The sequence below is a fragment of the Podarcis bocagei genome, assembly GCF_964188305.1.
Source record: "Podarcis bocagei genome assembly, chromosome: 3".
NCBI classification, from domain to species: Eukaryota; Metazoa; Chordata; class Lepidosauria; order Squamata; family Lacertidae; genus Podarcis; species Podarcis bocagei.
The window spans coordinates 104,835,215-104,852,598 of NC_138127.1; the positions used below are offsets into that span (position 1 = coordinate 104,835,215).

At 45.8% G+C, this 17,384-nt stretch overlaps 1 protein-coding gene across 2 annotated transcripts in view; it reads right to left on the reverse strand.

Annotated features, from left to right (window-relative positions):
• Window positions 1–17,384, reverse strand: part of LOC308584092 (uncharacterized protein) — a 153,917-nt gene that overhangs the window by 6,909 nt on the left and 129,624 nt on the right. The window lies entirely within an intron of this gene.

A 17,384-nucleotide genomic window follows, 5' to 3' on the forward strand; every position in this document is an offset into this window, starting at 1 on the left:
CAATACGGTTATATCGAGCGTGATAGGCGACTCTTGTGAGGCCAGAAGCAGGCCGCTGATGGGAGAACCATGCAGTACATATAGAGATTAAAGAAGGAATACATTGGATACAGCAACACAAAATAATGCAAATAACTACTATTAGGATCACTAAAATCAATAAATGTCGAAGCCAACTCCCATCTGGAAGCCAAGAATATAAGAATTCTGATTCCAAGCTGCATGGTAGGCTTCCTTTCTAGTTTATTAGCCATGCGCTGGTGTCACTCCTATAGCACTGAGATTGGTCACTGTATGTTCCTGTAAGAGAACAAGAGCTATTAAAAGTGAAATTCAATGTATATTGACAGTTTGGATATATGCCCCATGATTCTTTCCCCTCTTTAATTTGAAAACAAATGGGGGCAGGCTCATGGAGGGTCAATTGTACTGGAGGCCAAAAAGATTGCTTAGGGGATATAACATTTGTAAATTGAAAAGATCCATTGACAGGCACACCATGAAGCATTATGCCTGAATGACTGGCAAAGGGGGGCATGTGCATATACAACCAACATTTAGAAGCATGTAATAAACCGGTAATAATAATCATATCTTGTACAAAAATACTATCCCTCCATATCTTATGATAATTTTCTCCCCTAAAAGTCTTATTCAACAACGCTGTTCTTCTAGTTCAAAAGTGGCTGAGCCGTGTATGCTGCCAGCCAGAGTAGGAAGCTGACAACAGCAGCTTGCCAGCTGATAAGGTGAAATATGGTGGTTTCAACTGGACTGGGTCGTCTGCTTCTCTTCCTTGTATAACGGTGCAGCAAAGGATGGCAAGGCAGATGGTGAGGAAGGCAAACACTGCCAGATGCAGCTCATGTGCAGCACCTCTAGGTGGTGCATGCGGAAAGGTTTCAATGCTTCACCCACAAAATGTTGACAAAGTGTAGGGGAGTTCCGCATGCCTTGAGGCAGGACAACCCACTGATATCGCTGGGTGGGCTGCAAATGGTTATATACTGGAAATGTAAAAACAAACCGTTCCCTGTCTGCTGGAGCCAGTGGGATGAAGATGGTTCAATGTGGCCGAAAGTCAATTGTTCAGAAATAAGCTGTTCAGAACCAAGCTGGTGCCGCTGCTGTGGATTTTTCTTTTGGTAAAGGCCACTGTTCTACCCCCACTGGGGTATCGGTGATCCTGGTTTGCCACACTGGAAACAAGTTGTATCGGTGGCTACAGGCTGGTTTTCATTTAGCGCTGCTGCCAGCAGATGAGCCTTGTGGGTGGCTGTACCTACAGACTGACAAATGTGAAGCATGGCTGCTGTGTCTGTGGCAGGATTGTGTATTATTGGTCGTAACGCAACCTTACAATCCTCATTGGCATTTTCAAAGGCCAATTGTTTGATAATTATTTGTTTGGCTTCAGGATTTTCAATTTGGCGACTCACTGCTATAAGCAGCCTGTCCATAAAGGAAGAATATGATTCTCTTGCCTCTTGCCTGATTGAACCCCACCTTGATTGAATGATTTTCTCATTGCTTGTTTAGCAGCAAGAGCGGTGTCCCTCAATAAGATTTGCAGCAGTGTGGCTTGCACTGAAGCTGGAACGAAGGGACCACGCCCCATCATGGCATCTATGACGTCTGCGAGGGTAATATTTGGATTATTTCCTCTGATTTGTTGTAACAAAGCCAGAGCATAAGCACGGCAGGCGAATTCCCATTCATGGGCAAACAATACACCAGCTGATGGGGGTAACACTGTATGGGCCAAAAGCTTGATGTCCTCTAGAACCAAGAGCTGGGCTAATGTGGCTTCTAAAAGCGCCTGCGTATATGGGGCTTGGAGTCCATAGGTCTTTACTGACTGCTGCAGCTTTTCAAGATCTTAAAGTCAAACGGTTGGTGTTGGGCTTGGGTGCCTGCCGGGGCACCAGCAGGGGGCACAATAACAGGGAATGCCATAGTATCCTGAATTAAGGAACAGGCAAGGACTGCATGTTGAAAAGGGGTAGCTGGTTCTGCCGCTGAAAGAGTAGGATCATTGCCAGCCAGACCACAGTATTTTTGCAGGATTGGGTCCTCTGGTGAGGAATTGTAGTCTGGAGGTTTGGGGTCTGGGGCTGCTGGCAAGGCAAGTATTGGAACAGACGCTAACACAGCAGGCTGGACTAAAGAAGCTGGAGGTTGTGTTGGCAATGCAGCCATGGAGATATTTTTTGGTGATAAAGAGCCCATGGTGTAACGAACCTTGCACCATGCATTTAGAATCCGAATACCAATGCTGGGGTGCCCATGAAAATGTGCACCAATCTTGTCCCAATGTTTTAATTCCCAAGTCCCATCTGCAGGAAACCAGGGGGAATGCTCCTCGATGGCCAGAATAAGCTGTATCAAATCACCCTCCGGAACTTCCAATTGGTTGGAGGAGAGGAGAAATTTTAAGTCTTTTAAAAATTTCTGTTGGGGAGTAGACAAAGAGCTGCCCATTTTTCTAAAATCAAGATAAAAGGGATCAAACTCACCGGGATCCTTTTGAAATGTGCAGCGCTTGCAACCCTTGCCAGGTGTGGTGAGCCGATGATATCCGTTGCGTGGATCGAAAAACCTCACACGGTTTTCTTTTAAAAGCCTCACACATATTCTTTTAGTCAGCCTCACACGGGGCACCACTTGACGGAAGCCAGCCGTCACAAATGGCGCAGTTTAGCATAAAATAAAGACACAGAGAGCCACCAATATTTTCAGGATGGTATGAGCAGCTCCTTTCGAACTTCTCTCCTCTCCGGTATCTTTTATTATCCTTTGTTCTCTCCTCTCGCATGGCCGTTTGCCAATGTCTCACGTTACCTACATCCGGTCATGGCTTTTACCCACCCATTCCCATATAAGGTTATGTACTTAATACACTGCAAGGCACGGACATGCAGGTCACCGAGGTCAGCGAGGCACCAGGTGGCGCCACAAGCCTTTGCCATGACTTCATGGCTCCCACAGATTCCTGCATTGCAGAGGTTGGAGTAGATGAGCCTTCGAGTCTCTTCATGAGAAATGTTGCTTTTTCAGATGGTTTTTTCAGAATAAATAGTGCTTTTAATTATTGCTTTTTTGTAAAGGTCATAAGGCCATAAGGATCCAACAATTAGGGATTTTTTATCCGTGGGCCTTTTAACATAATTTGTATTTGGGGGTTATTTATAGGGTGCTGTATCTTTAGGATCTTCTGGTTTAAGAACTCTAGCAAGAAGAACAGATGTTTGCATGCTTCACTAAGTTTCTGCTTGGAACCTAGACATGAAACCTGCTTTCACCTGTAGCTAAAAACAACTTGTGGTTAAAAGGGATTGTGAGGGAGTCTGACAAACAGGGGAATTTTAGGATTGTAATCAGGCAGTCGTGAAATCTGTGACCTCTGCGCACAGAGGAGGGGCTTGCGCTCGGACAACACATGTGTTCTGTTGAAATGAGGTGTGCCTGCTTTGGTCACCCATCTTGCAAATACTTTTTTTTGTGATCACTAAAATAAATTTATGCTGCTTCATCAAGTTTGCTCACAATTAAATTCAAGGGTCCCAACCGGCACCTGTGTTTTTATATCTCACCCCTTCCAACACTGCAATTCTATCATTCTATGATTCTAAGAAGATTTGTTCCCAGGGGCTATGAGTAATCTGTGATTAAATACATGTGAAAACAGTAGTGATGCCCTTAGGCTGAGGGAACTGCTCCTGTTGTTGAAGAGCAGGGGAAGAAGTTTCATTTGACTGTCATTTATATCTCACCTTTTCCTCCATGGAGGTCCTGGTGACTTTCTTACCTTCCTTATTCAATCCTCACAACAACCCTGTGAGGTAGGTAAGGCTGAGAGTGAGTGATTGGCCCAAGAACACCCAGTAAGCTTTGTGGCTAAGGTGGGAGTGGAAGGCTGGTCTCCCAGGACCCTCTAAGCACGACATCAGCCTGCCTCTCATACTTTAAAACGCTATTCCAATGCTCCAAATGAAATGTCGTCCGTCAAATTCATGGTTTTGCTTTGCACAAGAGGTCATCTCAAATAATGGCAATTTACTCCCCTCTCTTTTGCACATGGTATCGTCATTTCTGCGGGGAAAGTGGCAGGATTTTGCAAGTTCCCCTAAAGTGCAAGCTGTAGCTATGGATATTTGCCATGGACCTCTGTCATGGTAATAAATTCAGCTGTCCAGGTAAGTGATATCCATTGAGTTGGTGGTCCCACTCAGGTGGGAATGTTTGTTCATTCTCAATTCTGATTTTCTGATCTACACTAATGCTTAAATGAAGATGCAGAATCTAGAAGTGCTGCATCGGAACTGAATCTAACTTTGTACTTCTAAATATAGAGTTCATATGCCCTGAGTATATTATCCACTATTCTGATCCAGAAACTGATCCGTGACTATTTCCTTTAGTTCAAGCAAAGCCCTGCTTCTGCTTCCTCTTGTGAAGATGTAGAGTGTAGATCAGGAAATCAGGATTGAAAATGAGTGACTTCCGGGTTAGCGCGAACGACAAATGGCGGATTCCCTCCGAGCTACTCTAGTTTCTTCATCTTCTTTTAAGCATCAGAGCCTCAAGGTTTTCATCTGCCCACAAGGAGTTTTGGTACTGCCGATGTTCCTATGAATGTGAACTGTGCAGATTGCATTTCCCATGGCAGTAAAAACTGGTGGCTCAGATCTAACTGTACAAAATTTTAAGACAACCCTCTGTAAGTGAGCATGAGCCAGCTGTCTGCTGCTGCTGAAAGAACACAAATGTCATTTGGCAACAAAGAGTTCCATTTCATTCTGAACTTTCCAGACCTCACCTGAAGTGCAAGAATATACCATAAAATCCAGCAGAATAGGAGCTAGTATTGGAGCCTCAGCTTCACGATCTTTCCTTCCAGTGAGCACTCACGGCTGATTTCCTTAAGAATGGAGAGGTTTGATCTTCTTGCAGCCCATGGGACTCTCAAGAGTCTCCTCCAGCACCATAATTCAAAAGCATCAATTCTTCAGCGATCTGCATTCTTTATGGTCCAGCTTTCACTTCCATACATCACTACTGGGGAAACCGTAGCTTTTACTATACAGACCTTTGTTGGCAAGGTGATGTCTCTACTTTTTAAGATGCTGTCAAGGTTTGTCATTGCTTTTCTCCCAAGAAGCAGGCGTCTTTTAATTTCGTGGCTGCTGTCACCATCTGCAGTGATCATGGAGCCCAAGAAAGTAAAATCTCTCACTGCCTCCATTTCTTCCCCTTCTATTTGCCAGGAGGTGATGGGACCAGTGGCCATGATCTTCGTTTTTTTGATGTTGAGCTTCAGACCATATTTTGCGCTCTCCTCTTTCACCCTCAATAAAAGGTTCTTTAATTCCTCCTCACTTTCTGCCATCAAGGTTGTGTCATCTGCATATCTGAGGTTGTTGATATTTCTTCCGGCAATCTTAATTCCGTCTTGGGATTCATCCAGCCCAGCCTTCTGCATGATGAATTCTGCATATAAGTTACCATAGTTTTCGCTCTATAAGATGCACCAGACCATAAGACGCGCCTAGTTTTTGGAGGAGGAAAACAAGAAAAAAAGTATTCTGAATCTCAGAAGCCAGCACAAGAGGGATCGCTGTGCAGTGAAAGCAGCAATCCCTCTTGTGCTGGCTTCTGGGATAGCTGCACAGCCTGCATTCGCTCCATAAGACACACACACATTTCCCCTTACTTTTTAGGAGGGAAAAGGTGAGTCTTATAGAGCAAAAAAAAAAAAAGCAGTAAATAAGCAGGGAGACAATATACAGCCTTGTCGTACTCCTTTCCCAATTTTGAACTAATAAGTTGTTCCATATCCAGTTCTAACTGTAGCTTCTTGTCCCACATAGAGATTTCTCAGGAGACAGATGAAGTGATCAGGCACTCCCATTTCTTTAAGAACTTGCCATAGTTTGCTATGGTTGACACAGTCAAAGGCTTTTGCATAGTCAATGAAGCAGAAGTAGATGTCTTTCTGGAACTCTCTAGCTTTCTCCATAATCCAGCGCATGTTTGCAATTTGGTCTCTGGTTACTCTGCCTCTTCTAAATCCAGCTTGCACTTCTGGGAGTTCTCGGTCCACATACTGCTCGAGCCTTCCTTGCAGAATTTTAAGCATAACCTTGCTAGCATGTGGAAAAGCAGAGTACAACTGATCAAAAGAATTTAAACAATGTTTCTACTAACAGGTTTCTCCTCTCATCTTCTGGGTGTTGTTCTTGGTTGTGCTTATAACTTATGAATGATGGGATAAAGTAATTAATGTGGGTATGGGGGGAAGCATATAATGGGGGCAATGTACATAAAACTTTATGCATCACAATAGCAAGCATGTTAAGCAAACTGCAACCAAAAAGGTACAGACCAGGAGAAAAGCACACTGAAAAGATTCTTTCTTGGTAGGTATGGCAACTGCAGTCAAACTGAACAGTCCAACCCAAAGAGGTTGTATCAAACTGCATTACAGCCGAGCTCTTACCCAAAATTCCACTTCCTTTCTATCCAGGCTCTGTGAAGTTGGCAACAGCTTTTGTGAGATGGCAGGAAATCTGTTAACTGATATGGAAAGAAAACAGCAGGAGAAAGGCTATTCTGCAGGTAAATATTAGGAAGTTCTCCAAGATGAATAAATTGCATAGGATGAGTTAAGAGAGAAGAGTTTGGATGCTGAGAGTTGCACAAAATATCTGTTTGTAGCCTGGAGCACAGAACAGATTGTCAATATATGAGAAAGGTGATTGTGTGGGTAAATCTTAGGATGATGTGCAAGATAAATAAATGGCTTAGGATGATTTAAGAGAAAGGGGCCTGGAGGGTTCAGATGCTATGCTGACAGTTACCGGATTTTGCACTGCAACACTATAAGTAGAGAGAACCTCCTTGTTCCATCCAAACGCCACTTCCTTCTGCCTTAGAGTGCCTTCCCTTTGGCAGAGATCTCAGAGGAAACTGCAGCCATGAGGTTCCTCTACCTGAGCTTTACTCTGGTCGTCATCCTCTTCCATGTTGTTGCAGGTAAGAGGGCACAGGGAGGGAGTAGCTGCTGGAAATGCAGAAGGTCTCAGCTTCAATCCCAGGTATTTCCCCTGCCGGAGACCCTGAGAAACTGCTGTAGGTGGAACAACAGCATGTATTAGCTGCTCCCTATTCTATCTGGCTGCTTAAAAAGGGGTGGTGGAGGAGGAAAGTATTTAACAATATATTTAATATTGAAATTGAAATTGAATACATGGCTTTTGCAAAAGCAGAATGTTCAGGATGCTGAATGAGCCACAAGGCAGCTTCCATGGTGGTCATTTATATTGCTGAGAGTTTAGAAGATTTAGTGTGCAGGGAGACAGTGCTCCTGAAGGTAGGAGTCTATCAATTGATGAAGATGATCATCCAAATGTCATAGACCAAATGGAGCAAACAGCACGCAGACCTAGTGGTGGGAGGAAAAAATCCTTAAATAAGAGACACCGGTGAATGATTAATGGACTTCAATGTCTGTACACTAATGCACAAAGCATGGGAAATAAACAAGATGAGCTTGAACTCTTGGTACAGCAAACTAAATATGACATAATAGGCATCACTGATCTGGTCCTAATCAATGCTGATGACCTGGTTAGTGGGGTAGAAGTGGAAGGATCATTAGGTGCGAGTGATCATGCTCTTCTGAAGTTTACTATACAGCGGAAAGGAGCAGCCAAGCATACTAGGACTCAATTTCTTGACTTTAAGAAAGCCGACTTCATAAAACTTAGGGAAGTGCTGGGTGAGATCCCATGGACAGTAATACTAAAAGGAAAGGGAGTTCATGGTGGTTGGGAGTTTGTTAAGAGGGAGATAGTAAAAGCACAACTTTAGGCAATACCAATGAGACGGAAACATTGAAGGTACCTAAAGAAGCCAGGGTGGCTATCTAAAGAACTTTTAACTGAGTTAAGTTTAAAAAAGGATGTGTACAAAAAATGGAAAAGGGGAGAAACCACCAAAGAGGAATTCAAACAACTAGCCAGCATGTGTAGACACAAAGTCAGAAAAGCTAAAGCACAGAATGAACTCAGGCTTGCTAGAGAGGTTAAAAGCAACAAAAAAGGCTTTTATGGGTATGTTCGTAGCAAAAGGAAGAACAAAGAAACAGTGGGGTCACTCAGAGGAGAAGATGGTGAAATGCAAACAGGGGACACAGAAAGGGCTGAACTCCTTAATGCCTTCTTTGCCTCAGTCTTCTCCGATAAAGAAAACAATGCCCGACCTGAAGAATTTGGAGCAAATGATTCAGCAGAGGAAACACAGCCCAGAATAACTAAGTAGATAGTACAAGAATACTTGGCTAGTTTAGATGTATTCAAGTCTCCAGGGCCAGATGAACTGCATGCAAGAGTATTAAAAGAACTGGCAGATGTGATCTCAGAACCATTGGCAGTCATCTTTGAGAATTCCTGGAGAACAGGCGAAGTCCCGGCAGACTGGAGGAGGGCAAATGTTGTCCCTATTTTCAAAAAGGGGAAAAGAGAGGACCCAAATAATTACCGCCCAGTCAGTCTGACATCAATACCAGGGAAGATTCTGGAGCAGATCATTAAGCAAACAGTCTGTGAGCACCTAGAAAGGAATGCTGGGATCACCAATAGTCAGCATGGATTTCAGAAAAATAAGTCATGTCAGACTAACCGGATCTCATTTTTTGACAGAATTACAAGCCTGTTAGATGAAGGGAATGCAGTGGATGTAGCCTACCTTGATTTCAGCAAGGCATTTGACAAGGTGCCCCATGATATTCTTGTAAAGAAGCTGGTAAAATGCGGTCTTGACAATGCTACCACTCAGTGGATTTGTAACTGGCTGACTGACCGAACCCAAAGGGTGCTCATCAATGGTTCCTCTTCATCCTGGAGAAGAGTGACTAGTGGGGTGCCACAGGGTTCTGTCTTGGGCCCGGTCTTATTCAACATCTTTATCAACGACTTGGATGATGGACTCAAGGGCATCCTGATCAAATTTGCAGATGACACCAAACTGGGAGGGGTGGCTAACACCCCAGAGGGCAGGATCACACTTCAAAACCACCTTGACAGATTAGAGAACTGGGCAAAAACAAACAAGATGAATTTTAACAGGGAGAAATGTAAAGTATTGCACTTGGGCAAAAAAATAATAATGAGAGGCACAAATACAAGATGGGTGACACCTGGCTTGAGAGCAGTACAGGTGAAAAGGATCTAGGAGTCTTGGTTGACTACAAACTTGAAATGAGCCAACAGTATGACGCGGCAGCTAAAAAAGCCAATGCAATTCTGGACTGCATCAATAGGAGTATAGCATCTAGATCAAGGGAAGTAATAGTGCCACTGTATTCTGCTCTGGTCAGACCTCAACTGGAGTACTGTGTCCAGTTCTGGGCACCACAGTTCAAGAAGGACACTGACAAACTGGAACGTGTCCAGAGGAGGGCAACCAAAATGGTCAAAGGCCTGGAAACGATGCCTTATGAGGAACAGCTAAGGGAGCTGGGCATGTTTAGCCTGGAGAAGAGGAAGTTAAGGGGTGATATGATAGCCATGTTCAAATATATAAAAGGATGTCACTTAGAGGAGGGAGAAAGGTTGTTTTCTGCTGCTCCAAGAGAAGCGGACACGGAGCAATGGATGCAAAGTACAAGAAAGAAGATTCCACGTAAACATTAGGAAGAACTTCCTGACAGCAAGAGCTGTTTGACAATGGAATTTGCTGCCAAGGAGTGTGGTGGAGTCTCCTTCTTTGGAGGTCTTTAAGCAGAGGCTCGACAACCATATGTCAGGAGTGCTCTGATGGTGTTTCCTGCTTGGCAGGGGGTTGGAATCGATGGCCCTTGTGGTCTCTTCCAACTCTATGATTCTATGAGTCTATGATCCCCAAGTCCTTTCTAATTCCAGAGGTCCTGGATCTATGAAGGGTAAATATCTGATGAAGGATTCCATTGTAGACCTAACCCAGCAAGTTTCTTTGTTAAAGAATGCCCACAGTTGCCACCTCAGGACCCCATCATTATACCCTATGAAGAGATGGTGCCCCTAGCCAAATGGGTGGGCCTTACCCCCTCCTCACCTGGCTGGTAGCTGAGAATGACTATAGCCAGCACATTTGGGTGTGAGCTGAGCAAAACACATTGGCAACACTACTGGGAAGATTACAGAAAAAAACATTCTCAGAGAGGGCGCAAGTGGCAAGGTATTTCTGAAGCTCAGAACAGCAGTAATTCTGATTGGCAGATGTTGAAAGCAAAGGGGCAACCTTCAGTAGAATGGAATGAAGGCTGACATAGTTGCCATTTATGTGGGTCTGTGGGTGCATTATCTGCTAATTTTTCTCTCCTTGCATTAACAACCTGCAAGATATAGGCTTTTCAGCTTTGCAGAAAAAATCCCAGGAGCAGTAATAATAATCATCATAATGTTATGATTTATGTGCCACCCAACTGGCTGGGTGCAGCTGAGTGTCAGCCCCCTTACAAGGTTCAGGAATCAGCTGGAGTGTTTGCAGAGAAGGAGGACCAATCTGACCCTTGCTAATGTTGGCCAATGAAACAGTAGTTAGCAGGTTGAGAGGCAGCAGAAGCCTGTAAAAGTTGGTCATCCCATTAAATACGCAGGGTTCTAGTTTGGAAAAAAAGTAGTTGGCAACCCCTTTGCCCCCTTGAAACGAATTTATTTCCCTTCTCTTTTACACAGGGCAATTTATATGTGAACTAGCAGGAGGAACTTGCCATTATTCAGCAACTACAAAATGTGAAAATGGAGAAATTAAGGGGATCTCCTGTGGCCGCAAGGGAATCTGCTGCAGGGGTAAGTGATATCCACTGAGTTGTTTTGTTTTTGCAAAAAAGATAAATATGTATTAAATAAATATATATAAAAGGGTAAAGGTAAAGGACCCCTGGCAGTTAAGTCCAGTCACAAACAACTCTGGGGTTGGGTGCTCAGCTAGCTTTACTGACCGAGGGAGCCCTCGTCTGTCTGCAGACAATTTTTCCAGGTCATGTGGCCAGCATGACTAAGCCGCTTCTGGCAAAACCAGAGCAGCGCACGGAAACGCTGTTTACCTTTCTGCTGCAGTAGTAGTAACTATTTATCAACTTGCACTTTAACATGCTTTTGAACTGCTAGGTTGGCAGAAGCTGGGACTGAGCAAAGGGAGCTCACCCTATCATGGGGATTCGAACGACGACCTTCCGATTGGCAAGCCCAAGAGGCTCAGCGGTTTACGCCATAGCACCACCTGCAACCCCATATATAAAGAAGACCCCCCCCCCAAATCAACCATTCTATGTTAAATTGATGATGTCAGTCAAATCAGGACTTCCCATGCCTGACAATCCAAATCTGTAAAACTCCACCATGAGCTCACCAGCTGGCCTCGGGTAAACCAGGCTTTCACTCTCAGCCTCAATCTCCCCCAGTGGCGTAGCGTGGGGGGTGCCAGGGGTGCCGGCCGCACTGGGCGCAACATCTGGGGGGTGCGAGTCCAGAGGGAAGGGACAAGTTCCTTCCTCTGCCGGGCTCCCCGCCGCCACCGCCCGCCTTGCGCCCTAGCGCGCGCGCACCCCCCGCCACCGCTGCGCTCCACTCACTGGCTCGCAGGAGGAGCAGCCGCTGCAGCAGCGCCGACGCCGCCACGACGCCTGGCCGGGCACAGGCAGCCTCCGCACCCTGCCGCCGCCGCCATCCCCTCGGCCCAGCCACAGGCGGTGGCTGCTTCTGCCGACTGGGAGGGAGGAGAGCTCCGAGGGGCCTCGCCGCGCCCTGCGCTCCCCCAAACCCTCCGAGAGAAAGCCGGTGGGCGGGCGAGGGTCTCCGGCAGAAGGGGGCGCTGCTGGCTCCGGTTCTCAGTGCAAGTCTCAGCCGCGGGGGGGGGGCGAAGACGGAGCACGGCTGGAAGCCCCCGGACCCAGCTGGGAGGAGGAGAGGCGCTCGCCAAGCCCGGATCTGGAGCTCCACCTACAGCCCAAGGAGAGGAGGGGGCGGGGAGGCGCCCAAGGGGAGGGGGCTTCGGCTGCCTCGGCCCGCGGGGGCTCCGCAAAGAATAAATTTAATAAATTCCTGCTGAGCCTTGGGGGGGGGGTCCTTGGCTCCTTCGCTCGCCTCCAGCCCCAGTGGCGTAGCGTGGGGGGTGCAGGGGGGCCGGGCGCAACATCTGGGGGGGGGGCGCTCGCACTTGAGTGCTAAAATCCACGGGTTAGGGGGCGCAAATTACTTGCCTTGCCCCGGGTGCTGACAGCCCACGCTACGCCACTGATCTCCCCATCGGTATTATGGGACATAATAATACTGACTTGCTGGTTCAGAAGGCTTTGAATATTTATTTACTCATTGCATTTATATCCCACCTTTTCCTCCATGGAGCTCAAGGTGCCTTCTGTGGTTCTTCCTAATTTAATCCTCACAACAACCCTGAGAGGCCCAAGGAGACACTGTGAGCTTCATGATGAGGCTGGATTTGAAGGCTGGTCTCCCATTTCCTAGTCCAGGACCTCAGGCTCTCATACTTGGAAGTGCTAGTCCAATGTTCAAAACAAAACGCCCGTCAAATTAACATTTCTGTTTTGCACAAGAAGTCCTTTCAAATAATGACAATTTAATTCCCTCTCTTTTGCACAGCTGAAATTCCATTTTGTACACACTCGGGAGGATTTTGCCAGGCCCCAATCACTAAGAACTGTACCTTTGGAGAGATTACAAACATCCCCTGTGGTCCTAATGAACGCTGCTGTAGATGTAAGTGATACCCATCACTTGGTGGTCCCACTCGTGCAAATGTTTACTAATTTTTAATCCTGTTTTCCTGATCTACACTCTACATCTTCACTGGACAATGCAGGGCTTTGCTTGTGCTAAAGGAAATAATCATTGATCAGTTTCTGGATCAGAGTAGCTGATAATATGCTCAGGGTATATTAATTTTATTTTTAGAAGTAAAAAGTTGGATTCAGTTTTGATGCAGCCCTTCTAGGTTCTGCATCTTCTTTGAAGCATTAGAGCCTCAAGGTTTTCATCTGTGCACAGGGAATTTTGATGCCACCGATGTTCATATGGGGGCAAACTGTGCAAGCTGCTCTTTCCATGGGAAGTAAAAAATGGGGGCTTTGATCTAACTCTCCAAAATGTTAAGGCAGCACTGAGTAAGTGAGGATGAGCCAGCAGTCTGCTGCTGCTGAAGAAACACAAATATGATTTGGCAACAAAGATTCCCACTTCATTCTGCACTCACCAGAACTCACCTGAAGTACAAAAATAATGTTGACCGGAGCATCAGTCAAATCAGGACTTCCCATGCCTGGCAATCCAAGTCTGTGAGAATCCTCCATGAGATCACCAGCTGGCCTATGGATAACCACACTTTCACTCTCAGCCTCAATCTCCCCACCAGCATTATGGAACATAATAATACTGATATTTTTTTCATTGCATTTATATCCCAGGTTCTTCTCAATGGAGCTCAAAGTGGCTTCTATGGTTCTTCTTAATTTAATCCTCACAACAACCTTGCAAGGGAGATTAGGCTGAGATTGAGTGACTGTCCCAAGGCCACTCTGTGAGCCTCATGATGAGGCTGGATTTGAAGGCTGGTCTCCCATTTCCCAGTGCAGGACCTCAGTCTCTCATACTTGGAAGTGCTATTCCCATGCTCAAAACAAAACGCCGGTCCCACTCACGTGTGAATGTTTGCTCATTTTTAATCCTGATTTCCTGATCTACACTCTGCATCTTCACTGGAGGAAGCAGAAGCAGGGCTTTGTTTGTGCTAAAGGAAATAGTGGTCAATCACTTTATAAATCAGGACATATTAACCCTATTTTTAGATTTCTAAATTTGGATTCAGTTTTGATGCAGCACTTCTAGGTTCTGCATCTTCTTTTAAGCATTAGAGCCTCAAGGTTTTCCTCTGTGCACAGGGAATTTTGATATCACATTTTTTTCGTATGGGTACAAACTGTGCAGGCTGCACTTCCCATGGGCAGTAAAAACTGGTGGCTCTTATCTAACTTTCCAAAATGTTAGGACAACACTCAGTAAATAAGGATGAGCCAGCAGTCTGCTGCTGCTGCAAGAACACATATGTGATTTAGCAAAAAAGAGTTCCACTTCATTCTGCACTCACCATTCCTCACCTGAAGTACCAAAATACATCACAATATCCAGCAGTAGAACCGGAGCTGGAAACCTGATGGTCCCTAAGGACCTGAACCAGGGGAGGAATTCTTGAATGCCAACAATGTTGATAGTTACAGATAGGTAGCTGTGTTGGTCTGCCGTAGTCAAAAGAAAATGAAAAAATTCCTTCCAGTAGCACCTTAGAGATCAAGTAAGTTTGGTCTTGGTATGAGCTTTCGTGTGCATGCACACTTCTTCAGATACACACAATGGTGATAGTTCATTCTGCCTCTTAGAAATACTGGAGAAATGAATTGAAAAGCAACTGCAATCTGAGGCTGGAGATGAGAAATAATTTAATAGATCTATTCTAGCCTGTGACGGAGTCCTCAAAGTCAGCAGCTGCCAGCAGCCCATCCTGATATCCAGGATGGGTCAGGGGATGTCGGCACTGATCTTGCAAATTCCTCTGAGAGCTCTTCCGGGGCTGGGCCTGCATGTCCTCTTCCTTTCTGCCGCAGATTCCTGCATTACAGGGTGGGCTTAAATGTTCCATTGAGTCCTTCCAACACGACAATTCTATGATCCTCCCTCATCTGACTCCAGGCTCATGAAAGTGCAATCGATTAGAGATTTCCTTCTTTCTTTTATTTAGGGCAATAATTAATGTAAGAGGAAAAGGGGGGTCCTGCCAGGAGGAACGCACCAAACGCTGCCTATCTGGTCTAACTCTTCCTGCTTAATGTGGCTTCAATGCACAATGCTGTGCCCTTGAATGACATCAGTGAGCAGCACACATCCATCAGTGTGAACGCCTGATGGCTACGCTGATTCTTCTGGATCTTTGCTTGTGGAAGTGGGCCTGATCATCCATTTGTGAAGCAAACAATGAAACAAAGATCAGTCTGTTCAGATGATCATCTAATTAAACACCTATTAACCTGCAAATTTAAAATGTATTTTTTTTTCATTTTTTAAAAAAGCATCTATGGCTTAAAATGACCCACCTCCAGTGGAAGCGCATCATATCTGCCCAAGATCCCTCTTGGTTCTCATCCCCGAGTCCCAGGAGGAGATAACAGCAGCTAATGTTTTTCATGCTCCCAGGCAGAGCTTGCGTTTCGCTGCCCAGGTGGTTATGTGAACACGGGTGGGATAGGGTGAACTCAACCCAGACTGGAGCCATGACCTAATGGGAACTGATTATTCAGGATCCACTGCATTGTGGGTGCCCATAGGTCACTGAGAGTGGTATTTAATGCTGCTGAATGCACATCAGGTTTCTTGATTTCTATGGGTGTACTCTGAGTAGGACTCAGAATTCTCTGAAGGGTGTTTTCTGGGATTTTGAGAATGAAAGAAGGAACTCAGGGAGGTGCCAGGGAGGAGGTGGGAATGAAGAGTCGGGAAGGGCTATTGCTGCCCAGTGATCAAGATCCCAGATTCAATCATTGATCTGGGTCTTTCTTTTCAACTTTAATTTACATACATTAATTCATAACATAGCCAAGTATAATTGCAGATGCCAATTAAAATAAAATACAACCAGAAAAGGATATCTGAAGTTAAACACATAGGAACTTTGGGAAAATTGTCCTGCGTCCAGTCAGGCTTCCCTGCGTGGCTCTGCTGGGGAGCTGACCTGGCAGGAGAGCAGAGTAGCAGCGGTCCTGCGTCCATGTGAGATGAGGGATAAATCGAGTCCGGAGACAGTTTGGTTCTTATCTCTAGAAGCGTTTATTTACAAAGCAGTAAATCCATCAGAAACCTCCGACATTCTCTGTGCTCCAAAAGCACACACGCAGCCTCTGAGCTGAGCTGCGTCTTAGGCAGAAGCGAAAGCCAGTCTGAACAGTGACACAGACTGTGACGCACTTCTCTGCGTCAAGCTCCTCCCAGATACAGGACACCACGGAGTTTTACCCTGTCAGTTCCAAACTCCACAGGAACACATATCCATGCCACTTTCAATTTGTTTGTTTAGACATTTCTCCCCCAACATTCCCCAAGGAACTCAAAGCAATATACATCTTTTTCTCCCATGAGCCCATGTCTCCCAGGTCTTAGACTAATACCACGCTGGTGCCATTGCCCTTAGTTCCTTAGTCACCACCACCGCCAGAGGGTTATTGGAAAAACGCCTGCCCGGGAGCGGTGCCAGCATCCCAGGCACCCAGGGCCTTTCTCCAGAGGTCACTCTCTGTCTGGAATCCCCCTCAGTCCAGAGAGACCATTGATAAGTGAACCCTCCCTCCTGAGAGGAGCATGCTAGCAATCCTTTGGCAAACCATCACAGAAGAAAGAGGACAGTCCATAGTCTAACTGCTACTTTATTAAGACTGTACAAAAGCATGCCTGCTCGCCTGAGCAGTACAGGATGCGAGTCTACGACACTACTCTGCTTCTACCCAGAAGTGGAACACAACTCACAGTAACTCCATCCAGGTTACACTGAGAGCGCTGAGAACTGGCTCAGACTTCCTGTCTCATGCTCAGATACATCACATGATGTAAACAATCTGGCTGCTTGTTCGCAGCTGATGGGAACTAAAATCCCAACACTTGGAGCTGGACCCCCGTGTCAGGGCTGAATGATAAAGGTAGATATGCTCCTTCAGGTATACTTTCACGATGGGATCATTGACTGGTTAGGAAGACTCCAGGGAGGAGAAAGAAATCAGCAGTGGAAAGGAGAAACAATGTTAGGAAACCAGGTTGGGGCAGGAGGCTCAGAAATGGACAGAGGAAAGAGTATCTTTGGGGGGGGGGGCGGGGAGGTAGTGTCGGTGGCTACCATGATAGATCTCGATAGGTGACATTTCCCAGCGTGGAAAATGCACACCCCTCCCTCCTTGCTTCCCTAGCAGGGAAAGGAGATAGTCAGAAATCCTTTTACATCTCTTTATTTCTGACTTTGCAGCACTACAGAAAACATGTCCGATCAGTTCAGACTTCAGCAAGCAAGTGACAAAGACTTCCCACACATACACAACAGGAAGGTCTCATATTACACTCAGAAAACAAACTCTTGAAGCCTGTGAACTTCTGGGAAGATTCTTTCCCACACCTAGCCACATCATGTGATGTTTTCAAGCTACCAGTTTGCAGCTGTGTTGCCTTCATATCGTAACACCTTGGGGGGGGGCGGGGAGGTAGTGTTGATGGCTACCTTGAGTGGGCTCAGCTCATCCTCATGCTGCTTATAATTTCCTCCCCCTCTCCCTTTGACTTCAACCCACGCAGAAT